The 15430-nt window shown below is 43.1% G+C and overlaps 1 protein-coding gene across 4 annotated transcripts in view; it reads right to left on the reverse strand.

The window, feature by feature from the left end:
* apc (APC regulator of WNT signaling pathway) overlaps positions 1–15098 on the reverse strand; it is a 38986-nt gene extending 23888 nt beyond the window's left edge. For 2 of the 4 annotated variants that reach the window (XM_051938927.1, XM_022216250.2), the window contains exon 1: positions 395–513. The gene's annotated coding sequence lies outside the window, so the exon portion shown is untranslated. Of the gene's footprint in view, positions 1–394; positions 514–14581; positions 14826–14852 lie in introns of those variants that run through there. The other 2 variants (XM_051938925.1, XM_051938926.1) reach the window with 2 other exon arrangements.
* Between the last annotated feature and the right edge of the window lie 332 nt (positions 15099–15430).

Raw genomic sequence — 15430 nt, forward strand, 5'->3', positions numbered from 1 at the left:
ATGATGATGTCACTGATCAGCGGATCAATGAGCGGTAGAAGTCGGACAGATCGCCCCTCTCCCCTCCCCCTCCATCCTCCCCCAGCGATCGGCCATTTCGTCTCCTGCCTCATCCCTCCATCATCCTCCATCCTTCCATCCTACATCCTTCCTCCCCCTGTCCTCTCCTCTCTCCTCCATTACAGACGTACAGAATTAATCACCTCCACCATAGAAGAAGAAACCAGCCGACAAACAACAGACAATAGGAGACCTCCTCCCCCGTCTCCTCCCTCTCCCCCATGTCCTCCCTCTCCCCCATCCTCCCTCCATCCTGCAGTAAACACAGAGAGCAGCAGACGGAGGATAAAGGATGAAGGGAAGGTGGATAAAGAAAGAGAAAATGGCAGCTCACCCCATCGCTGTCGCCTCCATCAGCCTCCCTCTCTCTCTGTCTGACAGAGGGCAGTCAGCTGGGCCGGCCGGCGGCCAATCAGCAGCCAGGCTCGCAGAGGGGGAGGGAGGGAGGGGCGGCCCCCCTGCTCCCAGCATGCTTTGCAGCCACTGCTGCAGCCTGACTGACCGGGTTATTGAAGTACAAATACACACAGATACACATAGAAATACACCGAGGATACACAGAAATACACCGAATACAAAACCACAAACACAGAGAACACGGAGGAGTACTCCAAGAAATACATACAGATAAAAAAATACACACAGATTAAAAAAAAATACAGACATAAAATGTACACAGATGTAAAGAAATAAACAGAGATGTAAAGAAGTAAACAGAGATGTAAAGAAATAAACAGAGATGTAAAGAAATAAACAGACATCTAAAGAAATAAACAGAGATGTAAAGAAATAAACAGAGACGTAAAGAAATAAACAGAGATGTAAAGAAATAAACAGAGATGTAAAGAAATAAACAGAGATGTAAAGAAATAAACAGACATCTAAAGAAATAAACAGAGATGTAAAGAAATAAACAGAGATGTAAAGAAATAAACAGAGACGTAAAGAAATAAACAGAGATGTAAAGGAATAAACAGACATCTAAAGAAATAAACAGAGATGTAAAGAAATAAACAGAGATGTAAAGAAATAAACAGAGATGTAAAGAAATAAACAGAGACGTAAAGAAATAAACAGAGACGTAAAGAAATAAACAGAGACGTAAAGAAATAAACAGAGATGTAAAGAAATAAACAGAGACGTAAGGACATAAACAGAGATGTAAAGAAATAAACAGAGATGTAAAGAAATAAACAGACATCTAAAGAAATAAACAGAGATGTAAGGACATAAACAGAGATGTAAAGAAATAAACAGAGATGTAAAGAAATAAACAGAGATGTAAAGAAATAAACAGAGACGTAAAGAAATAAACAGAGACGTAAAGAAATAAACAGAGACGTAAAGAAATAAACAGAGATGTAAAGAAATAAACAGAGATGTAAAGAAATAAACAGAGACGTAAAGAAATAAACAGAGACGTAAAGAAATAAACAGAGATGTAAAGAAATAAACAGAGACGTAAAGAAATAAACAGAGACGTAAAGAAATAAACAGAGATGTAAAGAAATAAACAGAGACGTAAAGAAATAAGCAGAGATGGGTCATTTCATGTGGTTTCAATAATGGGTGTTGCTACATTTTCTTGTGATGGAAGATAGACACAAAACAACTTTCCATGCAAAAAATAGAGCTCTAGGTCTATTAGTTCCAAACTTATGGGATCTTGATTTTATTAGAATTTGGGCTTAAACCCACCCCCAAATCCTCACCTAGGATTTTGCACTATTTAACCCTTTAAGCTGCAGTCAATTCCAGCCATTTTCAGTACAAAAAAAAAATCGCTAATATTCTATTTGTAAATAAAAATATGACGAGAAATACAGGGAATATTGGACGCACATCGCGAGGTGCATTTCCTTGAAAACGACCTATTCGTGGATTTTATACCAACTTCAGGACATGTTTTGGACAAAATATTCTACTGGCTTGTTTCGTCTGGATGTCCAAGGTTGGATTATGGCCGTTTTTGTGGAATATTTTCATCTGTGTGTAATAATGAACCCGGAAATGTGAGTCGCGCTGTGTACGTTGAAGCCGTGTATAGAAAACGGATGGATGAATATTCGTTGTTTGTCGGACAAATGTGTTTATATTACCCGCTGTGGTAATCACATCTGAAAGTGGTTTATACCGGCGGATTCATGAGAATCTAAGCTTTCCATCGGCGTATAGTGTTTGTATAATCGCGTTTGCAGTTTCAGACATTTAGCAAATTGCTTATGCAGATCTCAAAGTGTACCGCAGGCGGAACACTGAAGCGCAACTGAAGCGCAACTCGTTAACTGCTTATTTCTCAGCTTCTAGACATTGTTGATGGCTGAAATTGTTGAGGCCGGAAGGCGATGTGGCACAGTTGGTAGAGATCTATGAATTTGTATAAAATATCTTCCATCATGGTACTACAAGCCTACAAAACCCCGGTTTGGCTTATTTCCTCCTTCATGGTCAACCATACACTTGAAGTGAAGCCCTATAACCTGCTTGTGAACCTGTGTTTTCCCGTATATGAACTGAATGATGGTGGAATGGTGTGACACAGGTGGTAGAGATCTGTAACCCTGAATAAATTATCTTCTATCTTGCTGCTAGAAGCCTGCAAAATTCCAGTTTGGTTTCTCTCCTCCTTCATGGTTAACCGTACAATTATGTGGACTCATATAAACAGCTTACAAATCTATGTTTTGCATTATATGAATTGAATTTTGTTGATATATCTTTTTTCTTTTGCAGTAAACTGAGCTGAAGATAGAGTAAAAGTCCTGTCCATATGATGGTGCCTGACATGTTGTAGTATAACTGTAGTGTAGCGCTACACTACAGTTATACTACATGTCAAACTGGAATTTTGCAGGCTTCTAGCAGCATGATAGAAGATAATTTAGTCAGAGTTACAGACCTCTACCACCTGTGCCACATCGTCTTCCGGCCTCACCAAAATTGGTCACTTTTTGTGGGGTCCATACTTTAGCAGCTCATATCTTTCTATATGATACCCCCAGAAGTCTCCAACTTTGTAAGTTATCATACAATTTTGTTTAGAATAGGACAGAGTGGTCCTTGGGTCAACATTTATAACATTTCTAGTAATTTTAGACCCATAAAACCTACTCACGAGTGTGTTTTTCTTAATTTTTAGAAGGCTCCTGTGGTCTGTAGAGAGTAGCTAGGAGGCTGTGAGGCTACCTGTGATGTCAGATGGTTGCTGTGAACTTGTCTGCCAAATTTCAGCCATCAACAATATCTAGAAGCTGAGAAATAAGCAGTTAAATAGTGCAAAATCCTAGGCGAGGATTGAGGGGGTGGGTTTAGGTCCAAATTCCAGAAATTTTAAGAGGTCATAACTTTGGAACTAGTAGAGATAGAGACCTATAATTTTGCATGGAAAGTTCTATTGTAACTACCTTTCAGCACATAAAACCCTGAGAAAATTGTCAATGGTGCAACAACCACTTTTCTGGAAGTTGTGTGTTTTCACATGAAATGACCGTGATGTAAAGAAATACACCAAGATATGCAGAGATACACCTAAATTAAATCCAAACACAGATAAACAAACAGAAATGAGAGCAGCTGGTGTCTGACTGTCACGCTGTTCTGCTGCTGTTGAATCTGGTTCAGGATCATTGAGGTCAGTATTGATTCTGAAAGTAAACCTGAAACCAATCGATCAGCTGATTATTCTGCTCCCAAAATAAACTCTCTCCAGTGTGGGGGACACACATACCAGGGCAGTACAGAGAAACACTGAAGACGGACCGGACCAGATAAACCAGGGGTGTCCAACAAGAGGCCCGTGGACCAAAAGTGGTCCTCCAGAGGGTCCAACATGAGGCCCGTGGACCAAAAGTGGTCCTCCAGAGGGTCAACATGAGGCCCGTGGACCAAAAGTGGTCCTCCAGAGGGTCAACATGAGGCCCGTGGACCAAAAGTGGTCCTCCAGAGGGTCAACATGAGGCCCGTGGTCCAAAAGTGGTCCTCCAGAGGGTCAACATGAGGCCCGTGGACCAAAAGTGGTCCTCCAGAGGGTCAACATGAGGCCCGTGGTCCAAAAGTGGTCCTCCAGAGGGTCAACATGAGGCCCGTGGTCCAAAAGTGGTCCTCCAGAGGGTCAACATGAGGCCCGTGGTCCAAAAGTGGTCCTCCAGAGGGTCAACATGAGGCCCGTGGTCCAAAAGTGGTCCTCCAGAGGGTCCAACATGAGGCCCGTGGTCCAAAAGTGGTCCTCCAGGGGGTCAACATGAGGCCCGTGGTCCAAAAGTGGTCCTCCAGAGGGTCCAACATGAGGCCCGTGGTCCAAAAGTGGTCCTCCAGAGGGTCAACATGAGGCCCGTGGACCAAAAGTGGTCCTCCAGAGGGTCCAACATGAGGCCCGTGGTCCAAAAGTGGTCCTCCAGAGGGTCAACATGAGGCCCGTGGACCAAAAGTGGTCCTCCAGAGGGTCCAACATGAGGCCCGTGGTCCAAAAGTGGTCCTCCAGAGGGTCAACATGAGGCCCGTGGTCCAAAAGCGGTCCTCCAGAGGGTCCAACATGAGGCCCGTGGACCAAAAGCGGTCCTCCAGAGGGTCCAACATGAGGCCCGTGGTCCAAAAGTGGTCCTCCAGAGGGTCCAATCCGGTCCTCAAAGTGTAAAAATTACAGAGAAGACATTAACTGCTGATTGTATATTAGTAAAAGTATGGATTTAAAATCATTTCTAGACCATGACAAGTTGTTTGGATCAGAAAGTAAAATATCAGATTGTTCTTTGTAATATTTTGTCTTTTTTTTGTCATTTTGTTTCTCATCTTGTCAGTTTGTGTTATTTTTGTCTCGCTTGTGTCTTTTGTTTCGTTTCTTATTTTGTAATTTTTGGTCTTGTTTGTGTCATTTGTATGATTTTTTGTCTTGATTTGGTCGTTTGTCTCGTTTTTTGTGTCTTTGTAACTTTTTTGTCTATTTTTTGGCTCTTTTTTGTTTTGCGTCTCATTTTTGTAGTATCTTGTCTTTTATTTTGTTTTTTTATCTGACATTTGTGGTTGTGATCCTCCAGTAAATCCTCTGTGGTTCAGTTCCAGGTGACTAAATGTTGTGTTCCTTTGTAGACACTCTGATCTGGAAGTTGAAATGTGGAAATGATAAACTTGAATTTATTTTTCTTCATAAATTTCAGGTTGTTCATGATGTTTACATAAAAGCTAATTCCTTAAGTGTGAACATTTTTGCACTAAACAAAGGAACCATTGGGAGTTGTGGTTATTTAGAGGTTATTATGCTGTGGTTCTACTGGTTTTACTGGACCGGTCCACAGGAGATCACACAAGACTGAATGTGGAACCTGAACTAAGGTGATGGAGCTCTGAGGAGACACAGTGTTGCGCCCCGTGTTCACCACCAGAGGTCTGAGAAAGATGGCGACGACAAGCGGTGAAGAACAACTCTGTCCATTAGGGTGACAGGCATCAACACCTGCACACACCTGTCCTGCCAGGAGAACCAATCTGCAAAGTTATACGGGTCATTCCAGAACTGGAGGACATCTGGGCTCTAAATGTCAGAAATAAACCTTCTGTTTTCCAGTTTTCTGCTCCATATTGATCAATAATAGGTACTGATTGTCTCATTTTTACTCCATGTTTCTGTGTTGTTGCTAACCCTACTCTAATCCATGCTAATGTGATCTTTTTCTCAGCAGTAGAAGCTAGATATTTAGCTAGCTGTTACTGCTGACCACTGATGGAAAACAGTCCAAAGAATGAGTCTGATCCTGATAATATGAGGTAGAGAGAGACGTTCAATCAAGGCTGACAATGGATGAAAAGATGGAAAATAGAAGAGAGGAGGGTTTCCGCTACATTCATTCTGCAGCGGCGGCCCGCCTCTGCTAAAATTCCAGCACCGCTTCTTTAAATGTTTTTTTTAATCATCATAAACATCCACCTTCACAGCAGTCCTGCACTGTGTCAGACACTCACGAGTACTGAGGTAAACTACAGATAACTACCTCAGTATCTACTCTTTCTTTGTGTGTGTAGTAAGGCTGGACAATATTTCAATATCAATATATACCGCGGTATATTTTTATTCAATAACGGTGATATGAGTTTTAAATAGGGCTGGGTATCAATCTAAAAGTTTCGATACCGGTACCAATTCCGATACCTTCACTTCGATACCGGTTCTTAAACAATACTTTTTTCGATACCAGTTTTACAATGTATACTCTAACCGAATGAAAATTGCATTACACATTACTTTTCACATCTTGAGTTTAATTTTCCAGTGATTTCCAGTGCAAAAGAACATTTGCAAGCAATGTACAGTTCAGTACATACTGAGCCACCTTCGGCCCCGGACCCTTCCTGGCCGACCCGGAGCCGGTCGCGGCGCACCGCCGCGGAGGAAATGTGCCAGGCGGGGGACGGCCCGCACCCGGTGAGAGGTCCCGCGAGGGGATCCTCCCGCACTGAGCGGCCGCCCCTGACCCGCCGAGTTGAATCTCCCGGGCGGACTGAGCGGACCCCACCCGTTTACCTCTTAACGGTTTCACGCCCTCTTGAACTCTCTCTTCAAAGTTCTTGTCAACTTTCCCTTCAGGTACTTGTCGACTATCGGTCTCGTGCCGGTATTTAGCCTTAGATGGAGTTTACCACCCGCTTTGGCATATACTGCACCGCGCACTATTGGCGTCTGTGGCGATGGGCGTGGGAGAGCTCAGCTGCAGAGGGGAGAGGTGTGGAGGAGAGTGTGTGGAAGCAGCGTCAGGTTAATTAGCGCAGCTGGCACCAATTAGACTCACCTGATTCTCTCGGCAGTAGCAGACTGAAGCAGAGGACAAAAGACAGACGGACAGAGAGGACGGGGGAACGGACGAGCGGAGAACAGCGGACAGGACGAGGTCCGGTGGAGCGGGCAGCTTATCGAACGAGATCCTGTGGAGAGCCGGCTGACACTGAGACTGTTTACCGGACGAGGTCCGGTGTAGCGCCGGGCAAGGAAGAGAGACTGTTTTATTTACATTGAGACGGTGTGGTGAATAAAAGACTTTGTCTGCATTGGCCGAACTGCCGTGGTTATTGTGCTGAGCAGAGCCGCAGACAGGTTCTCCTGTTACAGCGTCCATTTTACAAAAGTAGAGCCACGTTTTAGACCTCAGAGGCATCTTTTCCCACTTCGACGACATGCTACACAACTGCAGTAAAGTCAATGTACCTAACGTGAAACCTGTCTGTGAACGGGCAGCATGCTTTTTTCCGGCTTGCCGCAATCACGTGTAATGTTACAGCCAATCACAGGTTTGCTTTATCATAATCACGTGATAAGTACCGGAACATGGAACCGAAAGACGAGGCTTATTTTGATACTCATTAGTACCGAAACATTTCGGTCGGTGCCATTAAAGAACCGAAGTTCGGTACTCAGCCCTAGTTTTAAACACATTTTCGATATTTCGATATAGTACATTAGAGTATGTAATTACAGCGTTTCACATGCCGTTCACGGCGCAGCCAATTCAAGCCGAACAGGAGCCGAACAGAAAGTGCCACAAGACATTGGCTACAAAGACTGATGACGTCACAGACGGAGCCAGATTGAGCTCAGAAGCAGCTGGCTGTCCTCAGTTCATAGACAGGCTAGCAAGCAAAGCCCCACCGCGGCAAGCTACAAAATGAGTGCCCATGACCGTGATGTAAACGTGACTGAACAAGCTACCACAAGCCAAGAAAAAGCTGACGAAATAGTTGACGAGAGGAAAAACTAATTCGGTGGTGTGGTAGTGGTTCGGCTATCGAAAATCCGATAAACTTCAGGTTTCAGTGTGCTGCAAAATATGCCGGAGAGTCGTGCCAACTAGCAGCGGGAACACATCGAACCTGTTCCACCATCTGAAGCATTTCCACTCGATAGAGTATGACGAGAGTCAGAAGATAAAGCACCATAAAAATTTGAGCCAACCCGTACCTGAAGCGTCACCCCCAGCAGCAGCGACAGCGGAGTCAAAAGAGAAGTCCATGCAGCAAACGCAGATCGCCGTTTTCATGCCTTATGACAAGAACTCCAAACGCCATAAAGACATAACCAAGGCCGTCGCAAACTTCTTGGCTAAAGACATGATGCCGTTTGCTACAGTGGAAAACGTGGGCTTTAGGAAAATTATGTCAGTCCTCGACCACAGATACGAGCTCCCCGGACGTAAATATTTTTCACGCACAGCCATACCTGCACTTTATGGTGAAGTGAGAGAGAGGGTGGAGGAGCAGCTGAAGAAGTCCGTCACAAAATTTGCGACCACAGCTGACCTGTGGTCAAGCAGAACCTCCGAGCCTTACTTGAGCCTGACAGTTCATTTTGTTGACCAAGATTGGAAGCTTGTCAGCTTATGCCTCCAGACGGTCTATTTTCCCGAGGATCACACCGGCGAAGCTGTTGCAGCCGGACTTAAAGATGCGCTTGCATCCTGAGGACTCAGCGAGGATCAGCAGGTCTGCATCACCACAGATAGTGGGACCAATATCATCAAAGCCGCTGAACTGAATTCCTGGACAAGACTGCAGTGCTTCGGGCACCGACTAAACTCTGCTATTGGTAAGTTAAACACATAAAGACACTTGAGTGTAACGTTATTTTGTTTATGGTATAAGGGTTTATAACTAAATGTTCTGTTAAAAATACCTTATGCTTCACACGAAATAAGCTTAAAAAATAAAGCCACCTTGACCTTAACCTGAACAAACTTAATTACATCAATATCTGTATGTTTTAATAGCTATTTTTATTACATCACATTTACTTAGCTAACGTTTTTATCCGAAGACACTTTTCAATATTCTTTTTATTATGTGCAATTTATGCTTGGTATACTTATTGAATGCAAAGGGTGTAATTAAGCATGAGTCATACACTGTGTAATTCAAGCTTTACACTCACTACATTGTAGTAAAGTGTAGTTTCTTCAGGGTTGTCATGTGAAAAGATGTGATTAAATATTTACAAACATGTGATGGTTGTACTCACTTTTGTAAGATATTGTACCATCACTTATTGCTCAGTTGGCCTAGAATTTTGATCAGCTGATTTAACAAGTCATTTGATAGACTTTTTATTTAGGTCTTCATATTTGTATGGATTATAAAAGCTTTAATTCTCTCATTTAACTTCAAAGGTGTTTAACTGACATGAAAAATGATTTGATAAATTTGTTCCTTTGCTTTTTTGTGTGAACCTTTATACCTGATGCAGCTGTTACACCTGCATTTCCCCTTTGTATGACAATGAAGACCGTTTCTATTATTCTATCAGATGTAATCAATCATATGAATTTAGAACTGGAATTTTCCCCAAAAATATAAAGAACTTTTTAAAAAAATATATGAATACATATGTGTTTATTTTATACAATATCATATTGCAACTTTTTTTTTTTACCCTCTCTGTGTATCTATCGACAGATAAAGTTAATCAAGACAAGCGAGTGGACAGAGCAGTTGGTGTCTGTAAAAAGGTTGTGGCTGCCTTCTACTCCTGGAAGAGGAAACGGGACCTTGCAGCTGCTCAGGAGTTTCACTTGCCAAAGCACAAGCTTGTCACTGAAACACCAACAAGATGGGGCTCCCGTCAACAAATGGTGAAGCGGATTCTGGAGCAGAAAAAGGCCATCACAGAGGTCCTCTCAAAAGACAAGAAGACCAGGTCATTGGTTCCAATATGGCAGGATGTGGATATATTAGAGTCTATTGATGCAGCTCTAAGCCCACTCCTCAAATTCACTGATGCCTTGTCTGGTGAGTCCTACGTCAGTGTGTCATTCTTAAAACCAGTGATGCATCTCTTCAACACTTCCATCTTGAAGGAAACCGAGGATGACACAGAGCTCACAAGAAGCATAAAGACAACAGTCAGTGTTTTCCGAGAGCGACCGCGGCCCGCGGAATTGCGGATTACCGCTCATCTGTCCGCAGGTTGCTGCCGAAGTCTAATCATTTGGTCCTTGTGTCATTTCTGACCGACCCTGAAAACTTAATTCAAATCCCCGAGTCAGTTTTGAATGATGTGGGTAACAAGGAAATGATTCACACACGCTGACCGTCACATAACTCCGCCGTGGCTCTCAGCGGCGAGACCGAGACGCCCCGTCTGCCCCAGTTGTCCGACCACTCCAAGACTATATCGCTGCAGTCTCAACCATGGAGCGCGTTGCCTGTGGTAGCGTCCTGCTCAGGCGGCGGTCGACCCTCCGGACAACACGGACATTTCTCTGCACTCTTTGGTGGAATAATTAATCTAATTTACCTTCATTCTTTCAGTGCTCTAACGGATCTGGATGCAACAGTTTCCATCATGGCGATTTGTCTGGTCTGTTGTCCGCTCATTTCAGCCGTTCTAATATGTTTCGTGATTCTTTTTTTTAAAACTGTGCATCAATTGATGATTTTCTTTTTCTTTTTGTATTCCACCACAATATTGCACGGTTGTAAAACAGTTTAGCTCCGCTTTGGTGAAGAACATCAGTGAATTAATTGTTTATCACGGTCTGCAGCAGTAATTTTTGTTGGTAAATGAGAGACATTAGTATCGCACGTCTGCATCTTCAAACCATAAACAGGAAGTGAATTCGGTGACGTACGTGCATTACGTTTTCGCTGGGAGCTGCTATGATTGGTGGAACTCACGGAAGGCGGGCCAAAATTGCGGGAAAGTTGCGGTGATTGGACAAAATTGCAAGGCCGTGCAAAATTCATGGAGATTGGTTGATTTCGCGTGATCGCAACATTTCTGGAGGGAATTGTTTGGAGATTGTTTGATTCATGAATGAGAATGTCCTCAGAGAGGAAGCAGGAGATTGGCAAGGGCCAGCAGACCATGTTGGGCTTCCTAAAAAAACAAACAGGTGTTCACCACTTTTTTGCTTACGAGCTATGATTTGACATTACTAAACTTTACTGAAACAAATCCCATGAATGTAAACATTTCATAGATTTGTTCATTACCTTTTATGAATGAATGAAATGACAGAATACAGGAGAAATGCTGCCCTTTTTTTTTTTTTTGCATGTCTGGACTTAGAAAATATTCTGGGTGCTACCCATATAGATCTAATTTAGCCTTTTTCATTAATGCTCTAAATGATTGTAAATATTTTGTAAGATGAGTGAAATGATAAAATACAGGGGAAGTCCTTTTTTCACATCTGGACTTAGAAAAATATTCTGGTCATTTTCACTTTTTAATTTCTGTTCTGATCTGCTTTATAATAATCAATAATCAATCAGAGCTAGCAGTCACTCAGCCAGCAGCAGTCTGAGTGAATGAACAAAACAGGATTTACTTACCATATAATGTTAGTTTGTTTCATTCCCAGAGCTGTCTGGAGTGCCTCGGTTCCCATAAGTCTATGATCCCGTAGTTAAGGTCTCACACAGTCATTAAATTAGGTTCATTCATATTTTCCCAAAACCAAACGTACAGAAAGATGCACAACATCTATGCTAAACATGCAGTTATGTTACAAGCCAGACAACAGACTACAGAGGTTTACTAAGAGACCAGACACACATACTACTGGTGAAAGTGCAGTTTGCATGAAAATTGTGTACTTAAAACTCACATTTTGATGAAATGTACTTAAATACACAAATCACATGACAAAACCAAGTGCTAGAAAAATGTTAAATTACACAAATAAAATGCACCAGAGGCCACCAAATAGCACTAAAAAATCTAAATTTTCTTGGGGGGGCATGCCCCCAAGCCCCCCTACATTGTGCACACCTCCGTTACGCAAGAGTGGTGCAGGCTACTTTATTTCTAGTGCAGGCTACTAGTACTTCTTGGGAAAACTCTGAACAGTGATGGGATATCTCAACGAAAAGTACAAGGATCCAGCCATGGATGATCTGCTCGACATGGCATGCCTTGTTGATCCAAGATTCAATCTTCAGTACACTCAGGAGGAGATGAAAGAGCACATCAAAGAGAGGGCTGTGTTGGAGATGCTTAAGAGAGAAACAGCTGTTGTGGTTGGAGAAGAGTCCAGAGAAGAGGCTACTGGAGATGCTTCTGCAGCAGGGCCTCCAGCCAAGAAAACAAAAAGGTCTCTGTCCAGCTATTTCTCAAACAGGCCCACTACCTCAGAGACAGAAAGCTTGAGTGCACAGCAGGCAGCTGAGAGGGAGCTCAGTAACTAACTTTTGTCTCCTGGTGCTGACAGTGACTCAAATCCTCTGGACTGGTGGAAGGTCTATCAGAAGAACTTCCCCAGAGTAAGCCAGCTGGCAGAACATTACTTGTGCATTCAGGCCACAAGTTCCCCATCTGAGAGGGTCTTCAGTACAGGCGGCAACATTGTCACGTGCAAAAGAGCATCTCTGAAGCCGGATAATGTAGACCAGCTGGTATTTCTTGCCAGAAACCTTTAAAACCTTTGTGGGGTGTCATTAATCCTAAGTGTCCCAGCTACATGTGTGTTCATTGTTGCTTACTCTTTTTTTCTGTTTATTGCAGGAATTCTGCTCACTTTTATATTTTTGCCTGGTTAAACCACTTTTGTTTAAATCTATAACAAAAACTGTGTTGTACTTTAAAAGTCAGCTATTAATATTGAAAAGGTGAGTTTGATGTATGGCAGTGAGTCCCAGGAGCATTTGTGTTTGTCGCTCACTCTTTTTTGTGTGTATTGCAGCACTTCTGAGCACTTTTTTTCCCTGGTTGAAGCCCCTTTGTTTGAATCTATAACAATGGCATAACTGTATTGTAGTTTAAAGTGAAAGCTATTTGTATTGAAAAAGGTGAGACTTTTGTGTTTATTTGACAGTGATTTCAAATTTCTTAAATAAAAAGGTGAACATTAATTTTTTGTAGTTTTATTTCTAAAATTTTACACTGGAGGTGCGTCCTGTCAAAATAATGTGCATTCTTAACAGTTTTTCTGAGGCTTTTATATTACTTATATCGACATCGGAATTATATCGTATCAACCGAAATTAAGAGCTATATCGTGATAAAGGTTTTAGCCATATCGTCCAGGCTAGTGTGTAGGTGTGTGTGGGCGCGTGCAGGGAGCCTGCCGCCACTACAGAAAAAACGACAAAAACAAGACAGAAAATGACAAAAATAAGACACAAAACCAGAAAATCAAGACATAAAAGGAAAAAAACAAGACACAAAACTATAAAAACAAGACAAAGAACAACAGAAATGCGATAAAAACAACAAAAACGAGACACAGAATGACAGAAATGCAACAAAAATGACAAAAATATGACACAAACCGACAAAAATGAAACACAAAATGATAAAAACAAGACACAAAACAACAAAAACAAGACACCGGGTCCATCCACGAGGACCCCCAATTAGCTAATGACTGATCAGAAACCTTCCTGCAGACAGGTTAAGTTTGGTTAATTCTTCTTCTGGGATGCTGGGTGGTTTTCTTCTGTACCGGAGCCTCCAGCGCCACCTGCTGATGACTCCTCACACTTTAAATCTGTTTTCCTGCTGCATCCAGGTGTCCTCACAGCACTTTGCTTCTTGAACTCTTCTGGCAGAAAATCTCTGAACTGTCGGGTGCTGGTGTCGCCACCGTGGCTCCTGTTCAGGCAACCAATCACATGAGCAGGACTCGTTGCCTTGGTAACCAAGAAGATGCAGGAGAAACGTGTTGTGGAGCATCCGTCTTCCTGTTACTGCTACAGGTGATAGATGCGGTCCTGTTTCTGGACCTTTGTGTGTGGAGATGTCATGGAGATGTTCTGGAGAGGCTCTGAAACCAGCCACAGCTGGACGTTTCAGAGCTTCTCCAGAACCCAGGTGCTAGATATCTCAGCTGATGAGTCCAGAGTAGACGACCTGCACTCCAGCCTTGCTCTCCCCGTCCCCTGACCTGTCTGACTGCTCCCAACACCCAGTTTAATGTTGAATTTGCTTCTGAATAAACTCCTGTACCTGAACCAAAAACATCTGGTGACCCAAGAGGTTGGATCCTAACACCTTCAGAGTCATACAAATGGCAGACAGAATGACAGTGAGGGGTGGTACCGGTCAACCAACACTCGGTTACCATGGTGACATGTTGTTACCATGTTGTTGTCATAGAAACAAAACCCTCCACAGCAGCACCATGTTCACAAAGCACTTCCTGTGAGAGAAACACCAACCGAACCAACACCTGCAGTTCAACCTCTACCAGATCTAAAGACCCTGGTACACCTGGTGACCCGTCAGGACGAGTCAGACCCAGACCAGTCCAGGATAACACACAGCAACATCTGGAACATCACCTAACCTGATGACATCAACATCATTTAAAATCAGCTCTAATCAGAAATTACAGAAAAATCTAAGTCAGTCAGAACCGAAATCGGCAACATCAGGTGTACTACAGTCCAGTAATAGTATCAGTAGTACTACAGTAACGACATGAGTATTACTGTACAGTAACAGTATCAACTGTATAGTAATAGTATCAGCGGTATATAATTCTGTATGGTGATAGTATAAGTAGTATTACTGTGCTGTACAATAACAGTGTTTTATACTTACAGTACTGCAGTAGTACTTGTTAGCCTCCTCGGTGACAATAGCCGCAGCTGTGTTAGCCGACTGTACAGTCCCGCTAACACTGTCCCGGTACCGTTTTTTGCTGAAAAAAATCTGCTTTCTGTCCGTTCATTAAACCCCCGCTTCTAAGCTTTGGTCCCGGTGATCCGGTACCGGGTACCGATGTGTACTCAGGTCCATCCGAACACCGACACACAACCAAAACAAACGGTTACGGGGAGCTAAGCTAGTAGCTGGCAGCGGCCGTTCTTACCTTCCCGGTTTGTAGAAAACGACCAAAGTCTGCTTCAAACGGGGGCACAATCACGGAAACATCCCCCGGGAAACACAGCCAGCCGGTAAACGGACCGTTAGGGGCGGCGGGGAACCGTCATGTCTCCGGTCACAGCGGGAAAAGTGGAGTTTAACAAAGTCCGGGAGAAGTTTTAGCTCGGCCTTTTTGTTGTGGACGAACCGCAGCTGCTGCCGTCCGCCATCTTGTTCTGTGTGCAGTGTGCTGGTGTTCCGGTGTAGTGGGGACACACACACGTTCTCACAGGTACCATGTGGGGACCTGGCACCACTTTACCCAGGTGTTTAACCAGCTGTTTATCTACTTCAACCAGCTACTTCAACCAGCTGTTTATCTACTTTAACCAGCTGTTTATCTACTTCAACTAGCTGTTTACCTATTTTAACCATCTACTTATCTATTTTAACCAGCTGCAGCTTCGGACGGACGGACAGACATATAGATATTGAACTTTCCTATCTTAACAATATTCAATACAGACGTTCATGCTGCTCACTGAGACATTTAAAATGAAATAAATGTGAAATAACCCTCACTCA

This window comes from Acanthochromis polyacanthus, chromosome 18 (assembly GCF_021347895.1).
Source record: "Acanthochromis polyacanthus isolate Apoly-LR-REF ecotype Palm Island chromosome 18, KAUST_Apoly_ChrSc, whole genome shotgun sequence".
NCBI lineage: Eukaryota > Metazoa > Chordata > Actinopteri > Pomacentridae > Acanthochromis > Acanthochromis polyacanthus.